At 46.2% G+C, this 21,007-nt stretch overlaps 1 protein-coding gene across 3 annotated transcripts in view; it reads left to right on the top strand.

Moving 5' to 3' along the window:
• Positions 1-21,007, top strand: part of LOC138266004 (poly(ADP-ribose) glycohydrolase-like) — a 441,110-nt gene that overhangs the window by 102,550 nt on the left and 317,553 nt on the right. The gene's annotated exons all lie outside the window — the stretch shown is intronic.

The following is a 21,007-nucleotide window of genomic DNA, read 5'->3' as shown; positions in this document are numbered from 1 at the left end:
GACTCAGATCCCACCCGCAGGCTGGTTCCGGTATGCCCCAAGTTCTCCAGACTGTTGACGACCCTGAAGCAGATAGATGCCTTCAGGGTGATGCTAGCTCCCCCTGAATTACCTTTGGGCCTCATGAAGGTACAGTGGCCCTGTCAACATCTGACCCTGTTGGGCCTCCGCTCAGGCTCATACAGACATTAGCCACACTTCCACTCTGCTTGTCAACTACTACTGCTCTAACGCCAGCCTCGACTCAAGCAGCACCTAATTTGGAGCTGCCTTGGATGCCTGCTTATGATTTGGAGGCTTCAAAACATCAAAAGAAGAAAAAGCAGAATAATTACTCTAAAATCTGTCCTCTAACAAACATTACTTAATGTGTTCGTGAAACGCAACCATCAATTTGCATAAAGATAGACTTATTCACCAACTGAATCCTATTAATTTTCCAAACTCAACAGTCATCAACTATGTATTCAGCCTTGTATTTATTTTCACAAAACATATGTTTCATATATTTACAGTGGGTATGAACATCCATCAATTATTTCATTTTGTATGAAAACAGCTTTTTACCATATCATATACAACATAAAACACTAACATACAATTCTCCAGTTATCTGCTTCTAGCTTCATTTAGCCTATCCAACCTATGAATCTCGGGCTAAAATGTCCACCGTGGTTATATCTTTATGGAAATTGATGGTTGCTTTTCACAAACACATTAAATAGTGTTTGTTAGAGAACATATTTTTAGAGAAATTATCCTGCTGTTTCTTCTTTTGTTGTTTTGAGGTTTCTGCCCCAGAAAGGCAGTGATTATAGGGGCACCCCCAATTATTTCATTGTATGATTTGGAGGCAACACCAGCCCGTGCCAGGCTGATGTCTTGTTATAAGATTACCAAGACTCAGACCTTTACTTTGGATGAACCCCAGCATGTCTATTCACACAAGTAGTGTCATAGGCTTGAAGCCTTTCTCAGCTCTGATTCTGACACTGAGAAAGGACTTCAAAATGTTACTCATGACGAAGATAACCATGAGCGAGTGAATGCAGTAGTATAGGACAGAGCTGCAGAAGTGTTGATCCTTCAGCTGTTTACTGAGCTAATTGTAAACACTCTGGGTTCCAGTAGGGAAGGTTGTGAGGCTTTTTGGCCTTGTGCATCCTGCTGTTCCCCAGGTCTGTTGGCACATGTGGGCCCTGCTTTGGAACATCTGCCTGCAGCGGGCAAAGTACTTGGGCTGCATTTTGAACAACTTCTGTATATCGGAAGAGGTAGCCCAGGACCTTCAGTGGGTACTGTCAAGCATGGACCTGACCTATGCCAGACTTGACCTAGAGCCAAGAGTAGGGGTGGATGCCTCATCTCTGGGCATGGGCGGTTGTCTGGGAGAAATGAAAATCGGGACCCTTTGGTCCCTGACATACTAGAGGCAAAACATCAACCTGTTAGAGCTTTGCGCCATTCGGTTTGCTGTTAAAGCCTTCCTCTCGTCCATCAAATGGAAGCTGGTATTGTCTTGATGGACAGCACAACTGCCATGTGATCCTGCAACCAGCAGGGCAGAGTGGGATGTGCAGGATCTATTCCAGGACATGCTGCGACTCAAGAAGTGATTGTACCGCCTAGAGATTACTCTGATGGTCAACCATTTGGCAGACTTAAAGACAGGTCCATGAGCTCAGCAGGCATCCTCTAGCAGACAATGAACGAATGTCATCTTCACAAGAGGTGGCTCATGGTGTCTTTGTAAAGTACGGCAATCTTTTCGCCATCACCGAGTACAGGCAGTTTCATAATTATTGCACAAGAGAGTTTCCATTACCCAGAGGCACACAGGGAGACTCATTCCCCCTGCAGCCAGGCTCAGTTTCCTGTAAGCTTTCCCACCTCTGATACTCCCTGAGTTCTGAATACGATCAGGAAGCGTCCTCATAGCTCTGCTTTGGATTGCAGAGTGTGGGACTCCGATCTACTGAGGATGAGCGTTTGTACTCCAGACTATCAACCACTTTGCTAACACCCTTTGTCTCCGCAACAGGGCAGAATCCTACACCCAAACCTCAACAACCTACTCTTCCATGTGTGGAGACTGAGCAGCACCAATTGCCTGCCACAGACATGGACATTATTTTTGCAGCTAGACTCCCGTCTACCAAATATCTATGCTGGTCGTTGGGCAAAGTTTGTGGCTTGGTGTGTGGAACATCAAGTTGACCATTTTAAGGCAGGTTGACCATTGTTTTTTTCCCCTTACCTTTGGCCCAGCAGGGCCTTGTGGTAGACACCCCTTGGGAGAGGATGTGGCTTAACAGCCACAGCTGCTGGCTTTAGAATTGGAAAACCAGGTTTGAGTCTGTGTCTGCTCAACATCCTGTACATCTGGGCAAATTACTTAATCTCCCTGTGCCTAAAAATAAAAAATTAATGCGTCCTTGTGCAATATATCTGGTGCGTAAGTAAAGGGGCTCAAATACCTTTGGGTCACGTTCGCACCATATAAAACTGCAGAAAAAAAAGTTTATCAGCCCTTTTCTCATTTTTACACTTTTTTGACTAAACCTTGTTTAGGCCACCAGTTGTGATATTTTTTGTTAGTAGGACTGTTGTATGTTTCTCCTTACACTATATCATGGCAGAATGGGACATTAATTTGGTCTTCATGATCTTTACTTGCATGTCCTTCAAACTTATGCACAGTTTCTCTTTGAGCTTCCTGATCATTGTAATTACTTTTGCGTGTTCCAAAGCAGAAGAGAGGATCCACTAGCTGGGCCCAAAAAGGGTTTTTAACTTTTACATTGAGGTTATAAACCCATATTATGTGAATGAACAGCTTTTTATTGACTCTGCTGGCTCTAAACAGTTTTTATGGTGGATCGTCCTGTGTATATAAACATGTACTGTTCTGGAAAAAAGAGTGTCCTGAAGGCTTTCAGGCTGATTTGTGCAGAGCTAAGGCTGCTGCAACGACATTGGTGAGAGGTATTCCAGTGTTGCCTGCCATCTGCCTAGCTGCCACCTGGGCAGCATGGCACACCTTCACCAGGCATTTCTTTCCTCGACAAAAAAGTCTGCAGGGAGGACCGTTTCCCCGCTTGGACCTTCAGCACTTCCAGGTATCAATCTGTTCTGGAGAGCCTCCAGCTTTTGGGAGGTACTGCTTTGGTATCTACTCAGAAGGCAAGGAATATGAGGTTAGCAGTATCGGTCAGAAACACAAGTTACTTACATTTGGTAAGGCTCCTTTTGGTGGATACCCAATCTATCCGCAGATTCCTTACTGCCCCCCTTTCTCCCAGGTATGTGGAGTGGATGTTTAGGGTTCTAATAAGGTTCCAAGTTAGATGTTGTACTAGGTCGTATTTGGAATCTAAATTATACAAAAATGCAATGATGGAATGCTTGAATTAATCTCAGCCACTGGTAATCCGTCGCGGCTGCATCTCAGTACATTGTTATATTGCACACCATGCTACCTCACTTAGGGCCCAGCCATATCCAAACCAGTCTAGACCCTTCTCTAATGGAAACAGTCGAGCCTGAAATGCCAGGCCAGGTCCTCCCTGAACTGGAACACAAGCAGCCCAGGACCAGTTTCACCCTCGTTAGGGCTCATCAGCCAGTATAGCTAGGTTCCAGTGACAGTGTGCCCGGGGCCCAAATAACGGTACACATGAATTGCCAGGCCAGGTTCTCACTGAACTGTAACATAAGCAACCCAGGACTGGTTTCGCTCTTGTTAGGGCTGATCAGCAAGGTTAAGCTTAGTTCCAGTGACTCCGTGTCTCTGGGGCCCATGTCTGGGCATACTCATTCCACTTAGGGTTGCACAGTAAAGTATACAACAAAAAGTGATGGATGGAATACTTGAATTATTCTCAGCCACAGATAATTACTTGGGGGCTGCATCCCAGTCCATCGCTGTTTTGCACACCATGCCACCTTAGTTTGGACACAACCATATGCAAATCACTGTTGGGGTGGCAAGATGTGCAAAATAACGATGAACTGGGATTCAGCTCCAAGCGATTATCAGTGGCTGAGATTATTTGAAGCATTCCATCCATCACTTATATGTACACATTTGAAATTTGTCATAGCTGATCTTTGTCCAAGGGCACGGACGAGATGAAGGAAAAAACAATCTTAGCGTGCAGGGGTGATACCTATATATCGCTGTGGAGCCTGATCTTGCCATCTATTTGTACGCATGAGCAATTGCTTTGGAAAGGTCTGGATTCAGTCTGCCACTTGAGGAAATCCAGAAAGTGAGGAATCTGCGGATAGATAGAGTATCCACCAGAAATAGTGTTCCCAGAGGTAAGTAACTTTTCTTTATTCCCACTTTAGGTATTTTAGGACCATGTCAAAAGGGCATTTAAGAGTATGTGTAGTAGAGCTGCACGCATACAACTTCACTGACTCATTATTGCTTTTGTGAATAAGCTCCTATGCGTTATTATTGTGTAGAAATAGTGCACTGCCTCTCAAACTCTGTTTTTCATCAGTGTCACAAAGAAATTATGTGCACACGTAACAGAAAGAAAGGGAAACCTTTAGTGCTGCTGCCTATAAAGTGCAACAGTGCATGATCTCCTTTGTGTACTTTGACGGTTACAAAATGCCATAGATTTTAATGAAATTACCCTGGTCATTTCATGTTGTAAAATGGATAATACATTGAAAGTGCTGTAAACATTGCAGTATCATTTAACAAACTGCTGCATCCTTTGGATGAATGTATAGCAACACTGAGCATTCAGTTCTAATGTTTAGGTGAGAGATAATCAGTACATCAGAAATCTTGCAAAGTATTCATTTATCTAAAAGGGAAACTGATTTGTTGAAGCACCTAACAGTGCAATTTAAGATCTGAGACCAGATTAGCAGGTCTCCTTGTGACATGAAATATAATAATGAAATGCAGTTACACAAGCATTACAATTTACAAGCTTGATAGGTAAATTCATAAATGCATTCTAAGCCAGACAGTGTGCTACAATATAATAATGTATTGATACCACCAATTTGTAAGTGTTTAGAAAAATTTATTAACAACCATACATTGTGAAGCATTGTAGTAATGTACTAATACAGCTAACACCTGTTCCGAGGCACTCTGTTGCTTTTTCAAGGCAGTGTAGAAAAATAAATATAGAATAAAGTAGACAAAAAAAAGTGAGTGACATAATAATCCACTATTGCTCCAAATATTTTTTTGTAAAGGACTTTCTCTAAATATAAAATAACTTATAGGTTATGGTAGTTAAAGTCTTTTAAAATATTTTCTTATGATTAGTTAACTGCTAGTACATTATAGAAGAGGTAGAGTTGCGGCATGTCCAGCAAGGAGGAATGGTGCTATTGCATTATGTGTGACAACTAGATTTAGGGCCTGATTTAGATCGTGGCAGAGGGGACTACTCCGTCACAAACGTAATGAATATCCCCTCTGCTGTATTACGATCCCATTATAGCCTATGGGAATTGTAATACAGCAGACGGGATATCTGTCATATTTGTGCCAGAGTAACCACTCCGCTGAGATCTAGATCAGACCCTTACAATATAGTGTTCTGTATTGCACAAAATGTGTATTTAATGCCTCTTTTAATATGATGGATGATGGAATGACCATGTGTAGTATGTAAGAATTATTATTTACTGTCTTCAGCAAATTGCCTTACAATGTAAAACTTCCTTAATCAAATTCATTATACATAGTTTAAAGCATAACTCTTAAAACAACACATCTCATAAAATTGCATTATAGACAATTAAAAACATATAATGGAAAAGTCTACACAACAGGACATGGGATTGATACTTATGGCGCTTGCATACAATGCCCAATGCCTTTATCATAAGAAGTTTATCTAGGGGTCTGTGCAATATGCATAACAGCTAATAGGACAGATATGAAACGGAACTGTCTCATAATATAATACATCACAGAAAATATTTACAGGGAGAATCCCACACTTAAAACAATATCAGAACACTATTGCTAAAGGCAACTGTTAGAAATGGGGTCTATAGTTGGTAGTGGTTTGCACCCTGTCCAAGTAGGGACCCTCACTGTAGTCTGTGTAAGTGAGTCACACAGGTAAGATAACCCCTGCTCACTCCCTTGGTAGCTTAACATGACCAGCCAGGCTTATTTCAGAGGCAATGTGTAAAGTATGTGCACGCCGTACTCTACTCTAGAAAAATAGCCAGTATTTCAGTGAGGAAAATGAGACTAAGAAGCCAAAGATCTAACAGACACAAGTAAAGATAAGAATTTTCAAATATTAAATCTTAGTATAGTGCTTAGAAACACAATAGAGAGTCATTTCCAATAATCTGACGGCACTTGCGAGAGAGTGCGTGTCAGTCACGGACTTGCACGGACCACAGAAATAACCTTGGAAAACGACGAGGAAACAAAGACATTGCATGGAGTAGGGGAGGTGAGGCATCTCTGGAGCCGGTGCGGCGTCGGTTCCATACTGCTATCGGGGGAGGTGAGGCATCTGTTCCTTGCTGCTAGGCAGGGGAGGTGAGTGGTTGGTTTCTTACAGTTGCAGGGGAGGTGATGCGAGGTCTCTGTTCCTTACCACAAGGCGGGGTCGATGAATCCAGCAGGTCAAGATGTGAGATGTCCAGATTGCGGTATCGCAATCGCACCAAGGGGCCACAGGTGCTGTTGTGGAGTTGGGCATCACGGAAGTCGGTGACACTTGGGACTCACGGTGTGGCAGGACTTTGGAGGCGCTGCCGCAGCGTTGGGCCTGTGTTGCAAGTCACGGTCAGTGCACTCAGTGGGGACCATGGCTCCAGTGGAGGCAGCTGCGCAAAGTTGGACAGAGGCACTGGTTCTGAATTTGCTCTGAAGTCGATATGCTTAGTTTCTCCTTAGTTGCAACAGAGCTCACTTCCAAGGGCCCAGCAACTGGGTTTGGCACCTCTTGGCAAGTCAGGACTCTCAGCAAGAGAGCCCAGGTGCTGGTAGGTGAGGTCTTTGATGGCGCTGAGACTTCTTAACAGAGGCAAGCTTAGTTCAAGCCCTTGGCGAACCTTGGAAAGCAGGATGCAGAAAGCAAAGTCCAGTCCTTTTAATTACAGGACACAAGCAGTAAGCAGAAGGCTGGCACAACAGAGCAACAGGCAGATTATCAGTCCCTCAGCATCCAGCTCTTCTTCCTGGTAGACTGTCCACAGTCCAGAAATGTTTCAACTATGTGTGGTCAGAGGTCCAGTTCTTCTACCCATTTCTGTCTTTGAAGTAGGCAAACTTCAAAGAGAAGTTCTTGTAGTACACAAGACCCTGCCGTAGCCCCTGACACACTCTAGGGGCTTGGAGACTGTTTTGTGTGAGGACAAGCACAGCCCTATTCAGGTGCAAGTGTTGGCTCCTCCCACCACTCTTGTTCAGGAAGACCCATCAGCCTGGTGATTGGCCATCAGGATATGCAGGGCACACCTCAGCTCCCTTTGTGTGAATGTCTAGAGTGAAAGCACAAACAGTCCAACTGTCATCCTGATCCAGAATTATATTCCACAGACAGGCAGAGGCACCGAATGGTTAAACAAGAAAATGCCCACTTTCTAAAAGTGGCATTTTTAAACTTGCAATTCAAAAAAAAAAAAAAATATCCCCAAAATGTTTTTTTTTTTTTTTTAATTAAAATTATCTCTCCCTGCTCCCAATGGGAAATCACACTTAAAAGATATTTTAAGGGAATCCCCATGTTACAATAGTGAAAAACAAATTTAGCAGTGTAGGAAAGTGCCACTTTTGGCATGATTACTCCCCACTTTTTGCCTAGTGTTGATGCCAACTTTGATTGAAACTGTGCTGGGAACCAGGCCCCAGCACCAGTGTTCTTTCCCAAAATATGTACCTTTGTTTCCATAACTGGCACACCCCTGGCACACAGTTAAGTCCCTTGTAAAAGGTATCCATGGTACCAAGGGCCCCTTGTCCAGAGAAGGTCCCCAAGGGCTGCAGCATGTATTATGCCACTCTAGGGAACCCCTCACCAAGCACATGTACACTGCCTATGCAATCTGCGTGTGCTGGTGGGGGGAGAAGAGGGCAAAGTCGACATGGCACCCCTCTCAAGGTGCCATGCCCACAAACCAGTGCCTGTGGCATAGGTAAGTCACCCCTCTAGCAGGCCTTACAGCCTTAAGGAAGGGTGCACTATACCAAAGGTGAGGGCATAGGTGCATGAGCACTATGCCCCTACAGTGTCTAAGCAAAACCTTGACATTGTAAGTGCAGGGTAGCCATATTGAGTATACGGTCTGGGAGTTTGCCATTACGAACTCTACAGTTCGATAATGGCTTCACTGAATACTTCAAAGTTTAATATCAAACTTCTCAGCACAATAAACCCCCACTGATGCCAGAGTGGGATTTATTGAAAAATGCACGCAGAGGGCATCTTAGAGATGCCCCCTGTATGTTAGCCAATCTAATAGTGTAGGACTGACCGGTCTGTGTCAGCTTGCCACTTTCAGACAAGTTTCTGACCACTCCACCCAGGACCAGCCCTAAGGTATCCAGAGCTGAAGTGACCCCTTCCCTGCAGAATTCTCCATCTTGGTTTGGAGGGCAGGAACCAATAGGATTACGTTTGTACCCCCCTCCCCAAAGGGAGTGGGCACAAGGAGGGTGTAGCCACCCTCAGGGACAGTATCCATTGGCTACTGCCCTCTGACCCCTAAAACGCCCCTAGATCTAGGATATAAAGGCCTCCCTGAACCCAGCTCACCAGATTCCTGGTGACCTGACAAGAAGAATAAGGACTGCTTAGCTGAAACCCCCAGCAGAGAAGAAGGAAGATGACAACTGCTGTGGCCCCAGCCCTACCGGCCTGTCTTCCGCTTCAGAGAACCTGCAAAAGAACAGTGACTCATCCAGCGGGACCAGCGAGCTGCACCCAAAAGGACCAAGAACTCCAGTGGACAGCGGCTCTGCCCAAGAAGAAAACAACAACTAAAGACTCCAGCCTCACTCCGAATGGGCGAGTCGTAACCACTCTGTACCCGACACCCACGGCCTGTGTCCGGGTGGCTCAACCAGCTAAAGAGGACCCTCGGGCGATTCCGAGCATGTGCCCACCCTGGGTTGAGCTCTCCACCCCTCCACTGCAATGCCTGCAGGGGGAATCTTGAGGACCCCCCCGACCGCGAAAGCTCTGGACGAAGATATCTGACGCCTGAAGACACACTGCAACCGCAGCCCACAGGCCTTGGAGAATCTGACCTCCAGTGCAGCAACATTCCGCAGGCGGCCATCCTCCCTGTCCAGCCTGTGGTTTGCCCGAGGCAACCTCCTGAACCTCGTCTGCAGCATCTAAGTGACCCCGAGGTCCCCTTATAGAGAATTATTGGAGACCCGACATCTTGTTTGTACCCTGCACCCGGCCACCCCAGTGCCGCTGAGGTTGTGTGTTTGGTGCCTACTTGTGGCCCTCCCCAGTGCTTCTCTAAATCCCCCTGGCCTGCCCTCCGAAGTCACAGGTACTTGCCTGCAGACCTGAAACCAAGTGCCCCCAGTCTCCATGAGAGCCCATGTTAATTTCGCCTACCTTTGACCTTTGCACCCAGCTGGCCCTGTGTTGTTCGTGGTAGGTGTTTGGGGTTAACTTGAACCTCAACTTATGGACTGCCTAACCCCCAGAGACTGGAACTGTAAGTGTTGTACTTACCTGTAAAATTATCTAACATTTCTTTCCCCCAGGAACTGTTTCTGAAATTGCAGTGTCAAGTTTTAAAACAGATTATTGCCAATATTTCAAAAACTGAATAACTTACCGATTTCAAACAAAGTACTGTTGATTCATGTGTGAATTACGAAGTTATTGAAGTACTTACCTGCAATTTGAATCATGGGGTTCTAAAAATAAAGAAAAATATTTTTCATATATGAAAACAATTGGTCTGGAGTTAAGTCATTGAGTGTGTGCTTCCTCTATTGTCTGTGTGTGTACAACAAATGCTTTGCGCTACCCTCTGATAAGCCTAACTGCTTGACCATACTACCACAATAGAGAGCATTAGTATTATCTACTATAGCCTCTGGGCAGCCCCTAGACTCTGTACACACTACATCTCATTTTGATAGTATATACAGAGCCAACTTCCTACACGCAGTATTTCACTATCAGGGCACGTAAAACACACCAGTACATGCCCTACCTTTTTTATACACTCCACCCTGTCCATGGGGCTGCCTTGGGCCTACTTTAGGGGTGACTTACATGTAGTAAAAGGGACGGTCTGGGCCTGGCAAGTGTGTGAACTTGCCAGGTTGAGATGGCAGTTTAAAATTACACACACTGATACTTCAGCAGCAGGTCTGAGACATGTTTGCAGGGCTACACATGTGGGTGGCACAATCGGTGCTGCAGGCCTACTAGTAGCATTTGATTTGCAGGCCCTGGGCACACTTAGTGCACTTTATTAGGGACCTACAAGTAAATCAAATATGTCAATCATGGACAGAGGGCATATGCACTTTAGCACTTGTTAGCAGTGGTAACGTGCCCAGAGTCCTCAAACCAGCAAAAACAGGACAGAAATAAATAGGAGGAAGAAGGCAGAAGGTTTGGGGATAACCCTGGAAAACACGCCAGGTCCAACCCAACCCCATTCCAGCCGAAAGCCAGAGTAGACCAATCAATGCCTTGATGGACTTCCCTGCTTAGTGCCTTAGAACATGGATCCTGGCCTGCAGCAGCAGGGGCGCGTTCCAGTTCTACGTCTTTCTGAACCCAGTTGGATTTCTCTGTCCATGCCTTCAGTGCAAACTCCCCGGGGTCAGAGAACTCACACCCCATCAGGTGTTGGTGTAACTCTGGAAAACCATTACTGAACATATGTTGTCCGGCAATCAAATTGTACAGCCCCTCATGTATGTTCACCATACTACCCCTCACCCAACCATCCAGTGACTTGAAAAAGTACCCCATATCACCCCCCATCTGGTTAGACAATGTCTGACTGTCCCTTAAATTCAACCTACCCACCTCTGGGGTGACTCTATACCCTCTAACTAGGGATTCCTCCATGGAGGTACACCTCTCCCGGTCACTGCCTTCTAGAGCAAGTAGTCTCCCTCCCACCACCAAGAATATGGCTCCCTGTGCCAGCTCCCCAAACCTCCTCAGGGGCCCTGCGAACCTCTGGAGCTACCTCATTTGTTAGAGCCCACTGGTGTATGTCACCCCCTCCTATCAAACTAAGTCTCCGAGTATGTGAACCTTTTCTTCAGTACTGGACATGGTACTTTTGCTGACACCGTCTGAGCTGAGCTCAGCCCTCCTGACTTTTAGCTCTCTCGGTTTAAGCTCATGAGCTAACATAATTTATTTTTCCTCCATGGTAAGATTTTCTTTCTCTGTCTCTGTTTTGAGCCAGGCTAATTCCAACTGGAGCTTCCTAGCTCTCTGCCTCTTCTCCAGCTCTTCTGGAGACAGACCTGGAGAGGAAACACAGCTGCCAGCTCTGGAGGGCGCTCTTCCACCATTCCGGCTGCCCCCTGCCCCACAGTTGATGCTGGTTCCTCTAGCCATCACAGGTGCAGACTTTGTTCCTCCACAACATAATTGCCATTTTCTGTGTGCTCACCAGCTTTCCTGGCTGCCGACCAGGCCCTCAGTGACTTTATCAGATCCTCATTTCTAGTGAGGCCTTTAAAAAAAAACTTGAACTTCCTGCAGAAATTTTTGAGCTGAGGCACTGTAAAGGCTTCCAACCTCTCCTGCTTAAACACCATATCTGCAGCTACAGCTGATGGCTCACCAGGCATGATTGTGGTCAATGCTCAAGAGTTGCAAAGTTTCAAGAAGGCAAAGAAAAATCCAAAAGGAAAAACAGTATGTGCTCTCGTAAAAGTCCTATCCTCACTGCTGATCACAAATGTTAGAAATTGGGTCTCTATTTGGCAGTGGTTTGCACCTTGTCCACGTTGGGACCCTCACTCTAGTTAGGGTAAGGGAGTTACACAGCTAAAATAACCCTTGCTCACCTCCTTTGTAGCTTGGCATGAGCAGTCAGGCTTATCTCAGTGGCAATGTGTAAAGTATTTGTACACACACACAGACACACACACTGAAAACAGCACAGAAGTACTCCACACCAGTTAAAAAAAAGTAGCCAATATTTATCTGAGTAAAACAAGACCGAAAATGACAAAGATCCAACAGACACAAGTAAAGAAATTAATTTTCAAAGATTAAATCTTAGTATAGCTATTAGCCCCAGTCGAAGCTATTGTGTTTCTATCACAGCGTCTTGATGGAGTCGTTCACAACAATCTGACACCACTCGCGAGGGAGTGCGGTTCGGTCACAGAGCCGTGTGCACCCCAGGTACAATACTTTGGAAATTGATGAGGAAACAAAGATGCTGCATGGAGTCGGGGAGGTGAGGCATCACTGGAGCCAGTGCGGCGTGGTTCCTTACTGCTACTGGGGAGGTGAGGGGTCAGTTCCTTAAGTCTAGACAGGAGAGGCGAGGCATTGGTTCCTTGTGGTTGCATGGGAGGTGATGCGGTTTTTGTGGCAAGGCGTTGGTTCGTTATGACAAGGCTGGGTCAATTAATCCAGCAGGTCAAGATGCGAGGTGTCGACTTTGTGGTGTTGCAGTCACACCGCAGAGCCACAGGTGCTGCTGCAGAGTTGAAGTCGGGCATCATGGATGTTGGTGACCCATCACTCAGGACTCATGCTGTGGTGAGTTTTCAGGGGCGCTGCGGTGGTGTCAAGCCTGTGTTGCAGGTCGCGGTCATTGCACTCAGGAGGGACCATGGCGCCATTGGAGGCAGCGGTGCGAAGTCAGAGATCAGCACTGGTTCCGAAGTCGCTATGTAGTCGATGTGCTTAGTTTTCTTTTTAGTTGCATCAGAGCTCACTTTCAAGGGCCCATGAACTGGATTTGGCACCGTGTGGCAAGTCAGGACTCCCAGCAAGAGAGCCCAGGCACTGGTAGGTGGAGACTTTGATGACCATGAGACGTCTTAACAGGAGGCAAGCTCAGTCCAAGCCCTTAGAGAACCTTGGAAAGCAGAATGTAGAAAGCAAAATCAAATAATTTAACTCCCAGGACAGAAGCAATAAGCAGCAGGCCAGCACAACAAAGCAACAGGCAGAGTGGCAGTCCCTCTTACAGCATCCAGCTCTTCTTCCTGGCAGAATGTCCTCAGTCCAGAAGTGTTCTAACTATGTGAGGTCAGAGGTCCAGTACTTATACCCATTTCTGTCTTTGAAGAAGGCAAACTTCAAAGAGAAGTCTTTGTAATGCACAAGACCCTGCCTTCCCTACCCTGGCCCCAGACACACTTGAGGGAGTTGGAGACTGTTTTGTGTGAGGACAAGCACAGCCCTGTTTAGTTGCTAGTGTCTGCTCTTCCCACCACTATAGCTCAGGAAGACCCATCAGCCTGGTGATGGGCCATCAGGATATGCAGGGCACACCCCAGCTACCTTTCTATGACTGTCTAGAGTGAACGCACAAACAGCCCAACCTGTCAACCTGACCCAGACCTGTATTCCACTGACAGGAAAAGGCACTGAATGGTTAAGCAACAAAATGCCCACTTTCCAAAAGTGGCATTTTCAAACTTACAATTCAAACACCAACAACACAAAAAATAGAATTTTTAAATTGTGAGTTCAGAGACCCCAAACTCCACATATCTATCTTCTCCCACTGGGAAATTACACTTAAAAGATATTTCCAGGCAATCCCCATGTTTCCCTTTAGGAGACATAGTTTATGGAATAGTGAAAAACGAATTTAGCAATATTTCACCATCAGGACATGTAAAACACATCAGTACATGTCCTGAGCCCTGCCCATGAGACTTCTTTAGGGGTGACTTACATGTAGTAAAAGGAACAGCCTGGGCATGGCAAAGAGCCCACACAGACACTGCAGTGGCAGGTATGAGGCATGTTTGCAGGACTACCCATTGGGTGCCACAATCAGTGATACAGGCCCTCTAGAAACATTTGTTTTACAGGCCCTGGGGACACATAGTGCACTTTACTAGGGACTTATTGTAAATCAAATTTGATAAACATGAATAAACCAATCACCAATACAATTTAGACACACAGCACATGCACTTTAGCACTGGTTGATAGTGATAAGGTGCCCAGAGTCCTAAAACCAACTAAAAACGGTCATAAAAAATAAGATGAAGAAGGCAAAAGTTTGGCGATAACTCTGGAAAAAGGGCCAGGTCCAACACCACCATTTAATGCAACCATAATAACGAACTAACTTTCGGCCATACTGACCATATGAAAGAGGGCATTGTACAAACAATAAATTCATAATCTGTCCTTAAACAGAGTGACAGAGCCTCGACTATGGTCAGGACACCATTCAGCTTAAATAAAGTAAGTAGCTAGCACTCACAGGTCTGGGTAAACTTTGTGCAAAATAGCATAGAGTGCATAACAGTATCTGTTCCACAAGCAGAAAAATCACAATCATCGTACCCCTTTGGAAGCCTACCACACCAGACTACATATTCCTTTTTTGAAAGGTCCTCCACTACATACAAGAATTGTTTCAGTTCGGATATAGTAAGTCCAGGTACTTCTCTGTCCCAAGGGCCTTTTTATGTTAGAGGTATTTTGGTGTTCAACTATCTTTAGGGCATAGGTGGGGTCATGGCAAACCCATTCAAGATGGCAAAGCTGCTTTAGATGTGGTCCTGGACCTACTGCGTCCTCCTTCCTCATCCGGCCTGCTGTGCTCTGGTCTCCATCAACAGTCCCATTGAGGAGACCCAGTGAGCTGTTGTGGAGTGACAACCAGCTCCCTTGACCAAGATTCTCTCTTCTTGGCCCTGAGCTGCCAGACACATCATGGCACCTGGGCCTTTGGCTTAGCAATGCGGCCAGTCGACTTTCCCTCGCAGGCGCTGAGGAAGCCTGGGCTGCTGCGGCACGCAGAGGCCTGAGTCAAAAGCTGACCATCACCGACATGAAGAAGAGGAGCGAGGGGGATGGAGACTGAGTGACAGAGGTCCTTGGCTTGGTGCAAATGCCTGGGGCCGTATCGATTAGAGTTGAGATGCCCAGCAGGATCCTTTGCCTACGGGGGAGCTGACATGAAGTGGGTTGGTGTGGGCTTGCCTCACTGGACTAAATGTGATCATGCTGGTGACTCTTCCACAATGGGGCGAGTACTACTTTTCCAGACTGTTTATCCCCCCCTTGTCAGGATCGCCTGTATTTGCCCCAGTGCCCAGAATGATAATACTGCACTGCTGGGGGCCCGCACTGGAGAAAGATAAGACACTGACCTACAGCACAGGTGCCCTCAGGTGAACTCTGCATTCAGGACCTTGCACCATGCCGAAGCCTATGCGCTGGCTTTACCCTTGGACTTGTGACCCCTCACTGGACTGTACTGTTTTGACTTGACTACTCATACTGCTCCCCCCCCCCCAAAGGGATAAGCAACGCATGAGGAGGACAGAATTAGAGCACTACCGACCCTGGGATTCTGTATTAGGTGACACCCCAGTTACCTGCAACACAACATAGGGAAGCAGAAGGGACTGCCTGTGCATGCCAAAACTAAAATGCATGAGTTTAGTGTTCCCCCAACTGGGGTGCCAGACAGATCTGACTCAGCGCCTATTGGAACCTACTGACTTCAACACCATACTGCATACCATCCAAGCATCTTGCGATGGGGCCGAAACTAAAATCAGAGAAGTGAGGGTTGACGTGTTGCTACTCTGCCAGGATCTCTGAAACATCACTAACCAGAGTCGCTGAAATGAAAGAAAGAATCTCAAAGGTGACAGATTTAGTTACCTTCCTTAAAAGTAAAGTGACAAACTGAATCTTCCTCTCAGTACCCCTTGAGCGGCGGGCTGAAGATGCTGAAAATTGATTGAGGCTTAGCAATTTTGATTTGTCAGATTCCCAGAGGTTGCTGAATCCTTGGACCATGAGCATTTCTTGCAAATGTGGCTATCGTCATAACTACTAGAAGGTGTCCTCTTGCAATGGTTCATGATCAAACGGGGAAACAGATCACCTGCCTACCGTTCTCCACCCATAGCAACATCAACCACTGATCGCATGAATCATTAAGTATTGAGACTCATATGCCATCCTTCGAGAGTCCTGTAAGACTGGCTCACTGATGTTTCACAATTCCCACATAATGATATTCCCAGACTACACCCGCAACACTCAAAAGAAATGGAAGTTCTTTAACAAAGTTAAATGGAAGCTCAGAGCCCTTAACCCTCCAGTACCTGGTTATCCTCCCATTTAAACTCTGTGTTTCATGATAGACGCTTCCATTTCTTTAAAACCCCAAAGGTGGCTTAGGAATTGGTGACCAAGACACCATCCTGGTAGCACCCAAGAGCTTGCCCGGTGTCTCCCTAGAGATAAGGTGCCACTCCAGATCCTCTATGGTGAAACCCAGGCAGCAAAGGAGAACCAGATTCTGGAGGACCCACATATAGTCTAGAACCAGATTCTGGCGGGACCACAGATGATCTGTGGGCTCTCCCTGACTCTTTCGGCTCAAAGGTGTACCTACGTCATGGAATGAGTGCCACACACTCAAGGACGGCCTGCGAAACGTAAAGGGGTAGACTGATCTCACAGATTACCTAATTTCCGAAAAAGTCCCAGAATGAATGACTAATGATCTATGCACCTTGTCAAAGGAGAGACGAATACCCCTGAAAGGTTACTAGACTATCCGTTTCTGGGAGGAGGGCCACCTCTACCACCCCGCACACTTTCTTATTACATTTTGTTTGTTTGGGAGTTTAGGGAGACAGATGCTTCAGGAGAGGAAGTATAGGGAAAGGGATTGTTGGGGGAAGTGCTTTTTGTTAAGTTTCTGGTTGTTTCTTTGTGTATCACAAACACGCTGCCTACAGCATGCCCCGCACCAGGCATATTGCGAACCATGACTTCATCATTTAGATCTTATAGGCTCTCATCTACCTACCCTGATCGCCATATGAGGAGACGGTGCCTAGTCTCAAGCTACACATGACTCCATGGCGTTCCAAACCGCCTGGTCTTGGAATAATCAGGTGTTGCTAGACCACATCAACAAAGCGTCTGTTCTCTGCTATGTCAAAAAATTCCACCCATCTATTCTCATACTGCAGGAGACGAATCTCCTTGGCTCCAAGTGCCCCTTTCAGAGATGATTTGGATACAACATAGCCTTTCATGTGGGATTTGCAAGAGCCTCTATGGGCGTCATCATACTCTTGCATAAATTCTTCCTTCTAACCATCACAAACACCATAACTGACTTCCTTGCTAGATATGTGGGAATGGTTGGCCTCCTTGAGGGATTGTACGCCTCTCCCCACCTGCCATCCTAAACCTACCATTATGGGGATAATCACAAACTTCCTCATGGGCATGACCATAGTGGGTGGGGGGCTTCATTGCTACCCCAAACCCTGACTTGGTTGCCTCAGGAGCCCCCACGGTGAACGTCCTTGCCTAACGAGGGACAGGTAGCTTAGGGGGTGGATGGACTCCCAGGGACTGTGTGACATATGGAGGACTTGGCACCCACATGACACAGTGTACACCCACACGTTCACTGCACACAAAACACTATCACATGTAGACCTTCTCAGGGCCCCAGCAAATGTTCTGCATGCCTGCCAAGTGGAAATTTTACCTAAGGACATCTCGGAACACTCACCGAACGAGGTCCAATTCGGGACACGGAAAGCAGCCATGAGATCATTCTGGTGACTTAATGGCTGGTTCCTCCAGGATGACCAATGTACAAATCTCCTGGCCACTGAATTACAGGCCTACTTTGACCCTAACCAAAGTCAGTGGAGTCCAAGGCCACACTCTGGGCTGCTGGTAAAGCAACAATCCGAGGTGTGGTCTAAAGCTACGTCCACTGGATGGAAAAACTACACACTGCAAGTAGTGGCAGATATTGAGGCCTGTATTCTCCAAATAGAATGACAATGTACAATATGACCCACCAAAACCGTGTGTCGCCATCTGGCATTTGCCAGGATGACTCTTAGGCAGTCTGCCATGGAGGAAGAATGTCAGTGCTGGAGAGCCTCCACACAAAGAGTGTACACGCATGGGGACAAATCTAACAAAGTACTGTACTGGTTGGCAACTAAGGATACAACTACCAGAGTAGTTCCCAAAATCCTTGACTCAGCCAGGTCCCCTAATTGCAGCCCTGGAGAGATTGCAGCAGTCCTTGCTGAGCATTACCAGAAGCTGTACACTTGTCACCCTCGGCCCCTTCATGAGCAACAATGACCCCTTCTGCCACATACGCCACTCCCACAGATTTTGCCATTAGTAGGGCTGACCTTGATAAACCTGTCTCTGGAGGAAGTCCACAAGGTGATACAAGTGTTGAACTTCAAGAAAACACCTGTGCGGTACGGTTATCCTCTAGAATATTACTGAAAATTATGAGATCTTTCCCCATATCTCCTCAGTTTATACTCAGAGGCAGTTTAGAGAGGCTCTTAACCCACTCTCCCCCTCCCAGAATCAGATGTTACACCACAGCGGTCCACCCTATAGCCAGCCACCGTTTACAGCACTACAGTTCGTACAGGCTCATATCCCTAATTAATGCAAAAGTCAAAATATTCACCAAAAGTCTAGACAATAGACTAAATTGAGTTTTAAATGTAGTTCCCGTCACTGATGGTACAATTGGTCCTTCACCCTCAAATGTGCAGAGGCCGGCTTCATTCACAGCCGCTAGCCCAAGTTAGAGTCAGTGGCGAGCTCTGTGATCCCATCCTCATCTACAGGGTGACCCATAATGGTCACCCTCTTTTGAAACTCCTATTTAGCCTTGCCAAAGAACCCCTAGCCAGGCTGGTGAGATGCAATGTCGGTTTCATGGGTAAATATGGGATATCAACCAGGAGGAAATGGTTGCACCCTATGTAAATGTATTGCACCCATACTTCACAGGGCTGCGTTGTGTCCCACTCCTGAAGCTCTATGAAGAGGCCTCAGGCTTCGGGTGAACAGAGGTATATCCTTGCTGTTTCTGATTCAGGGCGACAGCGCAGTTAAGCAATGGCAATCATACACACTCATAAAATAGTTAAGCTTTAAAATATTTGGGAATTTATATCTCATCTTGCTAGGACTAACCTGGAGTCTTAATATAACAGTCTGGTCTCCAATGTTGGGCTCAACCTTACCACTCAACATGCTGGGCCATGTGACCCTATTCAAAATGATGATCCTACCACGATATTCAGAATTTCCCATTCCCATTGTTGATCCCCAGCTGTTGGTTTCAAGATCTCGTAAGATCTCACATCCACGATCAGAACGTTCTTGTTGGTAAATTATCCACCCCCTATAACCTAGCCTAAATGCAGGGTGTCTGTCTGTGACAGCAGTATGGGAATGGCTGATCCTCAGTTGTATTACAGGGTGACACAATTGCTAGGCCTCAACGATTGGATGACCCCACGTATCAGGCCAAACTTTGCCTTTTCAGGCTCTGCAAGGTAATGGGGCTACTATGTGGGGACCCCATCCATGAAAGGCTTCCAGAGGCTACTCATGTGATATTACAGAATTGGCGTGTTGTACTGCGCCCTGTGAGCTGGCACAATACACTAAAACAGCAGACTCCACTAAGGCGAGGCTGATGACTTCTTCACAGTGCACGACTCCATGGCTTGCGGACATGAGCAGAATCAGCATCACGACCTTGGAAGACATTTGGCAGGGGGAACCACATTAGGTCATTCCAAGACCTTCAGACCCATTGTTGCCTCTTCAAGACCCAGTTCCATAAATACGTGCAACTCTGACACACTCTGGCTGCATACAAAACCCTTCTTGAGCTTCTTGAGGGTCTCCCTGAGCATCTCCACACTACTGATGGGCAGGGTGGAGAGAGGCAGCATCTCTCGCATCTACAACACTCTGTTCAACAACACTCCTGATGTTTTCACCCCTCTGAGGCAGAAATGGGAAGATGGATTGGCCCCCTTGATGACATGAATCATAAGGCTTGTGTAGCCACTCGTGAAATAGCCGTATCCTCATGACTATGACAACTCAAATAAATTGCCTTCATGGCACCTATCTCACTCTCGAAGCTATGGCAACCCAGGAAAATCCCTCTTTCATCCTGTTTCCACTGTCCAAGCATGGAAGCAGGCTTTTTCCATGTGACTTGGCTGTACCCCTTGGTAACAGACTACTGGTGACAGATAGCAAGCTCTCTGACACAAATCTAGGGGTACCCAGTCAAACTGACACATAAACAAAACCTCTTTGGAATACTTAATGATCTGTAAAACACTAAAGGGGAAGGATACGTGATAGGCTGGCCACGGTTGTCGCCAAGAGGAGCATAGTCAGGAGACGGAGGACCATACTCGCTGAATGGCATCCGGGATGGACTGGTGCGCAGAGGTGGAGGAGCCCATCTGCATGGTATGACCCTGAAACACGAAAAAGATACCTGGGAAATGGTGGGAGCACTACGGTCTGGGACTTCAGGGACCAGATACATTGATGAACACCTACTGTGGGGTTGCAGAGAGGGAATACATGGGTTTTGGTGATGTCTGTTCTGTGCATGTGTATAAAACCACTAAAATTGTTTATTTAAAAAAAACTACCTTACAGACCTTTGGAAATATATTGTTCTATTTTATAGGACCAGTAGAGCCTCTTAAAAAGATGAGTTGAATCCGGACCAACTTGAGTAGGTTCTTCCAGTAGCACTCTAGCTACAAAGATAATAGAAGGTTTTAGTGTATTTCAACCAATTTCTGCCACCCCTACCTGCATACATTGGCATTTCTTGTACTGATTTTAGGTATATTTCAGCACAAGGATTCTTACGCAAATGGACCCAATACACTAAATGTTTAAGTGTTGCCTGATCTGCCATTATGGAAATATCCAGTTCAAGATACAGCAGTATCTGTGGGATCCCAAGGCTAATGTCAACAGGGACC

The sequence above is a fragment of the Pleurodeles waltl genome, chromosome 11 (assembly GCF_031143425.1).
Source record: "Pleurodeles waltl isolate 20211129_DDA chromosome 11, aPleWal1.hap1.20221129, whole genome shotgun sequence".
NCBI classification, from domain to species: domain Eukaryota; kingdom Metazoa; phylum Chordata; class Amphibia; order Caudata; family Salamandridae; genus Pleurodeles; species Pleurodeles waltl.
The sequence above is the reverse complement of the archived record's forward strand: the minus strand, read 5'-3'. Positions and strand labels throughout refer to the sequence as shown.